This window comes from Fukomys damarensis, unplaced genomic scaffold (genome assembly GCF_012274545.1).
Source record: "Fukomys damarensis isolate Sample0158 unplaced genomic scaffold, DMR_v1.0_HiC HiC_scaffold_39, whole genome shotgun sequence".
Lineage (NCBI taxonomy): Eukaryota > Metazoa > Chordata > Mammalia > Rodentia > Bathyergidae > Fukomys > Fukomys damarensis.
Window position 1 is genome coordinate 87,464,597 of NW_022900951.1, and position 8,673 is coordinate 87,473,269.

At 39.0% G+C, this 8,673-nt stretch overlaps 1 protein-coding gene across 1 annotated transcript in view; it reads left to right on the forward strand.

The window, feature by feature from the left end:
- Window positions 1–8,673, forward strand: part of Pak3 (p21 (RAC1) activated kinase 3) — a 289,473-nt gene that overhangs the window by 50,044 nt on the left and 230,756 nt on the right. The window contains exon 2 of the mRNA XM_033760113.1: window positions 294–389. The gene's annotated coding sequence lies outside the window, so the exon portion shown is untranslated. The remainder of the gene's footprint in view (window positions 1–293; window positions 390–8,673) is intronic.

Sequence of the window (8,673 nt, forward strand, 5' to 3'; positions counted from 1 at the left end):
CTTTTGTTTTTTTTTTCTTTTTTTTTTTTTTTTTTTTTTTTTTTTTTTTTTTGGTATCAGGGATCGATACCAAGGCCGGCGGCGAAACCGCTGAGCCAAATATCCAGCCTTGGCTTAAATTATTCTAATGAGTCAATTCAAACTTCAAATCTTTTTGCGGGGAGAGGTTGTTCATTATATATGCTGCTGTTGAGACATACTGACCCTTTTCTGGTCTCTCTGAATGGTGTTTAATTTTTTTTTAATGAGAACTATTTCTTTGTCTTACTTTGACCTCACTTTTTAAATTTTAGCCCAGTATTCCAGCCCACCTGCCCTCATTTGGAAATCTCAGCTTTGTTCTTCAACGTGTTTGATACCCTGTCAACTTTGAGTTATCTTCAGAAGTGGTAAGTACAATTTCTATATCATCTAAATTATTAATAAAATCGGAAAAAGCCATATGACTCTCCTCTTGAGACCTTTCTGCTGGTTGCAACTTATGGTTTGAGTAAAATAGTTCAATCAATTGCCAGTCCATTTGACTATAATCTGGCTAATATTTGCTGTCTTATTTTGATTCACTCGTGAGAAAGTTAATAGGAGACAGTTTCAAAGACTGCTAAATCCAAAATATGTTGTCATTTCAAAAGACACGATGGACAATGATGAACTGAGATGGGGTTTTTTGTTTTGCAAAATGGAAAAAATGCTAGTATAGTTTTTATCCAGTTATGCAAGTAATATGGGCTTTTGTAAAGGTCAACAAGAGGCACAAATATATAAATTATAAAATCAAAGTCCATCTGTAATCCTGTATCCTGACACTCCATCAGATAACTTCAGTTAATGTCCGGGGCACATGTAAACAAATACAGCTCTAGGATTTTAATGAAGTCTGTTTTAGTTACTTTCCTTTTTGCCGGGACAAAATACCAGACACACACAAGTTAAAGGAGGAAAGAGTTTATTTAGCTCACAATTTGTAGAGGTTTCATTCCATAGTTAGTAGGCTCCAATGAAAGGCAGCATGGGAGGACAACATGGCAGGCAGGAAGCAGTGGGGCTTCTTTCTTCTTTCCCTTTTTATTCCACCCAGGATACATGCCTATTGGTTGGTGCTCCCCACACCCAGGGTAGGATTTACCTCTTCAGGTAATCTATCATCCATATCCAGAACGATGTTAAATCAATCAAAGGACTGATCCAGTACCACACACCCATGATCCAGTCACCTCCCACAAGCTCCATGTAATGAGTATATGAGGCTTTGGGGGAACATCTGGATATAAGCCATAATAGGCTCTTATTATAGAGATTATTATATGGCCTGGTTTTTAACTTACAATCTTTCGGAAATGTTTTCTCTTCGTAGAACATACAGTTTTTACCTCATTCTTTTTAGTAACAATATAATGTTCTTTTCTATGCATGTGTCATAATTTTACCTCATCCATCCTATACTAATGAATATTTAAATCACTGGCAAATGTTTGCTGTTACAAGCAGTGTTTATGATGAACTTTATTTGCTGGCTTGATGAGTTGTGTTTGGTGCTGCTTGTTGCTTGCTTTGGATTTCCTGTTCTCTTGTGTTTTTTTATTTTGTTTGTTTCTTGAGACAGGATCTCACCATATAGTTTAGGCTGGACTTATATAGACCAGGCTGGCCTCAAACTCATGATGATCCTCCTGCCTCAGCTTCCTGAGTGATGGGTTTACAAGTGTGTACCAACATACCCAGCTTTCTCTTGTGTTTTTTGGAGAGTGTTTTTAATTTCCTAAAAGACACAAGGCTGGTTTCACCTAAGAACTAGTAGGAGATCTATCAACTTAGCTTGACTCTGAAAATTTATACTTTGTCTTGCTTTGGAGTGGAATTAAAGCTGTTTGAATTCCAAAGCCTTTAGAGGACTAAAGCACTCCAAAATGAATACCTGAGTGGCAGACAGACTTGATGGGAGGCTGCATCCCCAAGCTGGCACAGCCAAGATTAGTAGCATCAAGAATGGACAGGAGAACTGCTTTGCCATCTAGACAGTACTCCCCATTATACACCCTCAGCTCTGATCAAGCAGAGCCACTTGCTGGACCATGAGTAGGCCCTTCATTTTGTGCCTTTACTACTCCATGGGGTTTTTCTCCCTGAATGTATGCACCTTCCACAACAAGGTAGGAGCTGTCTGCATGGAAGTCCTACAACACTTTAGGAATACGAGCCTGAAAATGAAACCTGTGTTTGAATGTCAGAGCTGCACCTGCATACCTCTGTGATCTTGGATAAATCATTCGGTTTTTTTTTGGCCCTCATCATCCTTGTCTACAGTTGAGACTTATGACCCTATTTTTGTACAGTTCTATGCATCTTGTGTCTTTTTTTTGGTAAATATACCTTATTTATACAGCATAGTAAGTCCCTGATTTATGAATGAGTTCATTTCTGGGAGCACTGTTGAAAAGTCAGTTTCATTCATAAGCCAACAAAGTGAATCGTATACAGTACAACTGTGAAAGTTCATAACTCAAATATTCGTAAGTTGGGGACTTACTCTACTGTAATTTTTGCTTATTTTACTGTATAGTACTGTAGTTTTATGTTCTGTTATATATTACAGTACAGCAAGCAAGAGTTATGCAAAAGAAAGTAAAGTCACCAGGTTAGAGTTTCCTTTGACCATTCTTTGTTCTGAATATTGTGATGTACATAGTGTACACAATTCCTTGTTTAGTGACCAATTCATTTAAGGACCTAGTAGAAAGAATGAAAGTTAGTGGTTAAATGAGAAATGTCTTTATACCTATGTGATATACAGTAAACACTTGGTCTAATGACTAGGTGATATTAAGCACTTAGTAAATGTTATTTTGTGAGCTGTTGCTAGCTGCTACCATCATCATCATTGTCATGGGTGATCATTTTGCCTACTCCATAGAATTGTTATGAAGATGAAATGCGAGCATATATAAAACACACAACAGGGCTGAGGATTTAGCTCAGGAGTTCCGCCACCTGCCTCGCAAGCACAAGGACCCGAGTTTGATCCTGGGTGCCAATAAATAAACAAACCAACAAACAAACACAAAACATAGTCGTCCCATAAACTGAGTGCTAAATAAGTGATAGCAGTTATGGATTATATTTATTTCTATCTCTTTCTTTCTCTGCATGCTTACTTTATTCTTTCTCCTGTTATTTCTATTTGTGTTCTTGACTTTGAAGGACAACAAGGAATCTAATATAGCTGGAGATTTGAGAACAAGCGCAAGTGTTGTAGAAGATAAATTTAAAAAATGAGAAGGGTCCAGGTAATTGAAGTAGTGAAACTTGCCATAAAATTTTTAGCTTTGGCTGAGTTAATACTATCATTGATCATAAAGTAATATAATATGACTTAGATTTTAATAGGCTCATTAAATCTGCTATGTTGAGAATAAACTGAAGGGGGAAGCAAGAGAACCAGGTAAGAGGCTATTACAGTAATCGAAGTGGGAAATGATGATGGCTTCAAAAAGGGTGGTTGAAATGACAGTGATATGGGAACCAATGAGAAGTCATCAAAATCTGTACATGTGTGTTTTGAAAGACAGAGTGTGCAGGATTCGCTGACAGACTATGTCTAAGCATGAGATTTTGGCCTGATCATCTGGAATCACAGAGTTGCTATTTAGCTGAAATGGGAAGGATTGTGTGAAGAGTAGGTTTTAGGGGTAAATATTAAGGGCTTAGTTTTGAACTTCATATGTTTGAGGTCTGAGTGCGTTCTCCCAAATTCATATGTTGAAAGCCTAGTTCCCAAGGTGATGGAACTGAGAGCTGTGGCTTTATGTCATGAGAATGGAGCCCTCATGAATGGTTATCAGTGCCTTTATAATAGAGACTTGTGTGTAGCTTCTCACTCCTTCCATCATGTGAAGCCACAGCAACAAGGTACCAACAGTGAGAAGGTAGCATCTCAACAGACCAGTAGCACCTTGATTTGGACAACCCAGTTTCCAGAACTGAGAAAAATAAATTTTAATTTTTTTTCTCATTGAATTTATTGGTATATTTTAGGTGTACAGTACAGTTACATTCATAGTTGGGATCTTGTAGCTTTACATGACAGGTCTTGGTTCTCATTTTTCCCCTTGTCCCTGCCCTCCCTTCACCCCCTCCTCCCTTCCCTATTTACAAATACTTTATTTCCATTTTTTTCATTTTCTCATGTTTTTCTTCTCTTTTCCCTTATTACCCTTCCCCTGCCTATTCCACCTTCCCTACACCTTTAGTCCTTTTCTTTCCATTTCACAATGTCAGTTATCTCATTAGGATCTTATGTACTATTACAGTCTATTCACACAAGAGAAACTATTCAGTATTTACACATGTGTGACTTATTTATTTCACTTAGGAGTATATCCTCAATATGTATCCATTTTCCTAAGAATGAGTCTAATTTCTCATTCTTTATGGCTGAGTAGTATTCCATTTTATAGAAAAGCCACATCTTCTTCATCCAGTCTCCAACTGATGAGCAAATGGGCTGTTTCCAAGTTTTAGCTATTACAAATTGTGCCACTATAAACATAGGTGTGCATATATCACTGGGATATGATTCTTTTAATTGTTTTGGAAAGATACCCAGCAGAGGGATGGCTGGATCAAATTCAGAACGTGGGATTTTTTTTTAATACTACCCCAAACAGTGTGAGGCCGGTGCTCACTTAACATCAAAGTGGAGATGTCAAGTAAAGTTGGATATACCACCTATAGTTCATCGGCAAGTTCTAGTCTGGAAATAGAACTTTGGGACCCAAGATTGGATAATCACCTAGATAGTAAATTTAGAGAGTAAAAAGATGAAGTACAAGGGCGAGGCCTAAAGCATTCTAAAGCCTGGAGATTAAGTTGAAGAGCAACAAGCAAAGGATATTGAGAAGCTAGCAGAGAAAGAAGACAATAGATGATTCAAGGAAGAAAGAGTGAAGCTCTGAAGATACACTGAAGATATCTCAAGTTAGATGAGGGCCGAGAATTCACCATTGGGGTTTGCAATATAAAGGTCACTGGTGATCTTGATCAGAACAGTCATTAGTGTGCGTTCAAGAAAGAAAGGAAGGAGAGAATTTGGAGACAACAGATATGAATGAATGGCTCAAGGTTTTAGTAAAATAAGAACACTAGGGCAAAAGTAGCACCTGGAAGATGAATTGGAGAAGTTGGGTCTAGAATGGGGTTTAATGACTTTTAGATGGGAAAAATAATATTCCAATGAGAATCATCTAGCATCCCATTTCTGGGAGATAGGACTTTGGCGTGTACATCCCCAGTACCTTGCACCATACCTGGCATGTGGTAGGCACTCGGTAAATGTTGCAGAATAAATGAATGACCAGATGAATGAATAAATGAAAGTAGATTTTAAGGAATTGCACCAGAAATAATACCAGTAACAGGTGAATTGAGTAGCACCTTGGCTTTAGTTTAAGTCATTCCTGCTGCACTTCTGGCACACCAAACTGGCCCCAGGCTGAGGCCGCCTATGAATGGGTTGGCGTGGCACAACTCCATGAGGGTCAGTGTTAGTTAGGAGTTCTCTATAGTTACTCATTCCTGGGAGCCAACAGTTTACTGGGCTGTACATTCTGGGTGAGTCACAAAAGACCTGAGAGCTCAAGGATGTGCCAAAAGAGAAATCACCCTGCTTCATCTTCATTTTTTAAGCTTGCTCTGTCTTCAGCATAGGATATATGTGAGGTACTTGCCACACTGGCATCCCAGCCTCTCTCTGCTTTCTGGAGGGAAATTCAGGACAAAGTCCAGAGAGAAAAAGCCCATACTCTTGGGGTGACTGGAAGTCTTGGTGCCTGTCTCATTTCAGTTGCTGCATTGCCCAATCCCGATGGTATAAGGGCACAGGTTGGCCTGGTGTGGCTTCCCCATTGTTCTCATGATTCAGCTGTTGCTGGAAAGATGGTACGGTCCAGGGTCAGACAGCACACAAGAAGTATTCCATTTTTGAATGAATGAAGCCTTTGGAATTTTAGGAAATGACAAGGGTGAGGAAATAAAGCTTTTTCTGCCTTCTCTGTCAACTCAATGTATGCTCAGATGGGCACAACCAGAAGTAAGATCAAATCCTGGGCTTGGGAGAACAGACAGTGAAATCCTCATCATTATTTGGCAGCAACCCCAGGCATACTTTGTTTATTGCACGTCAAGAGTCCATCATGATGTTAGATCTTAGAAGTCTAAAACATTCATTTCAACCAGCACTGACATCATACTTGAGTAGACCACATCCTATGTATCCTCTCAAAGTTTTGACTGTAATATTAAAATGGTACTTCTGCTAATTCCAATAATAATTGCAGCTAACACCTATTGAGCACCTATTATGGGCCAGGCACTAAACCAAGTACCTCCCAGACATTTTTATACTTTCTACCATAGTGACCCACACCAGCCACCTGTGTAGTAAGCACTGTTACATATCTCCGCTGAGCAGAAATGATGCAAGCTACAAAGGGACAGAGTTGAAGATTCAAGTCTAGTCTGCCTTGCTATACAACCACACTCTATGTGGTTTCCTGTTATAATATCAGAATTTAATTTTTTTAAATGTAAATCAGATAATATCATTCCTTTACTTGAAAGCTTCCAGTGGCTTCCCATCAGTTTTGGAATAAAATTCAGCTTGCTTCCTGGGTCACCAAGACCTGGCAGAATCTGGTCTTTGCCTGCCTCTCCAGCCTTGTCTCATTCTCCTCTCTTACTCTCCCATGCAATATGTGGGCTAGTTTCCACAGCAGTAGGAGTGCTTTAGGTACATTTGGTAGGCTGACTTGGGTATTTACCATTATTTACAGTGATACTTCTCTTGGGAAAAGCCTTCTACATTACAAACAATCATCCAGCAAGTTCTATTTTTATATAAGTTGGAAACTACCTATGAGTGTCAGCACAACCATTGCTCTACAGACACTTGCTGCTCTAGCTTCATATTATTTCTCTTACTTACATTATAAGATCCAGTGAGATTGGCAGAGTCCCAGGTCCTGTTCAACACAAGAAAAATGTGATGCCCAGAGGTCAGTGTGAGGCCAAATTTTCATTCTGTGACAGCTAGCATTGGTGAGAACATACTCTTTTCTAGAACAATACAAAGTACTGGACAAGGAAACGAATGACCTATATCTTGTTCTAGCTGTTTCACTTACTATCTGGGTGACCTTACATAAATCCTCTCACTTTTCCAAACCTCAATTGCCTTGCCAGTCAATGAAAATAGTTGTCACTTCCTCTTGGACATAGTTCTGTAAAATATATAAGCCTGAATAATAGTAATGCTTACTTTGTGCTGACCTTATTTTAGCTGCTGGTTCAATTTCCTCATGTGTGTTATGGCCATCAATCCTCAGAAAAATTCTGTTTCCATTTTACAGATGAGAAAAACGCTGCCAAGAGAAGTTAATTGATTTTTTTTCACCATTACCTAGCTGGCACTGACATTTGAACCAAGGGGCAGGGGAGCGGACAAGAGTCAGGAGGAGAAACTACCAGTCAGAGGGAAATGCAAATGCCCTCAAAGGCAAAGCAGGCTTCATAAAATTAAGGAACGGATACAACAGAGTAATCAGGGTCTGTGTGCTTCTTTCTGTGGCCCTGAAAGTCACCTCAAGGAACCAGCCCTAGAGTAAAAATCAGGGAAGTCAAACAAGGAACCCAAACAGAGAGTCTGCTATTGTCTTCTATTTCTAGCTGTCACATATGACAGGAACATGAAGGGCAAAAAAGAGCAAAAAAGCAGAGAAGTGAAATTGCTGAAGTCTAGAATCCCTATCTAATTTCTGTTGAGTAAACAGATCAGTATTGAATGCTATAAGGAGTCTTTGCGTCTCTTGCACTTGAGCCGACTGGTGCAGCTGGAACTGCAGCCTGGGATACTATCCTGATTTTGCAGAGTGTAAAGTGATGAGAAGTGTAATTGGTCTCATAAAGAAGTGGGTGGCTTTTTCTTGGACTAATAGATAAGACTGATGGAAAGTCCAGAACATTGTTGTGCTGGTTTGGCTTATATATATATTATTCAAAGATACTTGAGTTATCTTTTCATCTGTTCATAGACCTCTCTGCTGTGCCCAGAGTTTGGCTATTTTGAATTGCATCCCTATAAACATGCATATGCATGTACTACTATAGTAAGGTCTCCTTAAATCAGAAATATACCCAGGAGAGGTGTAGCCTGGTCAAGTGGAATTTTCTATTTTAATTTTTCAGAGGAATCTCCAAACTGATTTCCATAGTGGTTCTACTATTTTATGTTCCCATCACAAATGTAGAAGGGTTCCTTTATCCCCCTGCAGCCTTACCAGCATTTGCTGCTTTCTCTTCTCTTGATGACAGCCATGCTAACTGGGGTGAAATGGAGCCTCAGAATTGTTTGGATTTTCATCTTTGTAATGACTAAAGATGATGAACATTTTATTCATGTACTTATTGGCACACAACAGGCTATTATTCACCTATAATGAAGAATGAAATCATGTCGTTTGCAGGAAAATGGGTGGAACGCTAGAGCATAATGCTAAGGGAAATAAGTCAGACACAGTTAAGTATTGCAATAAAAAATAAAGATCATATAAAACAAGTTAGACTTTTGGAGATAGGAAAGGACATGAGGAGGAGAGGGGATTATAAGATTCAGTGAATAGT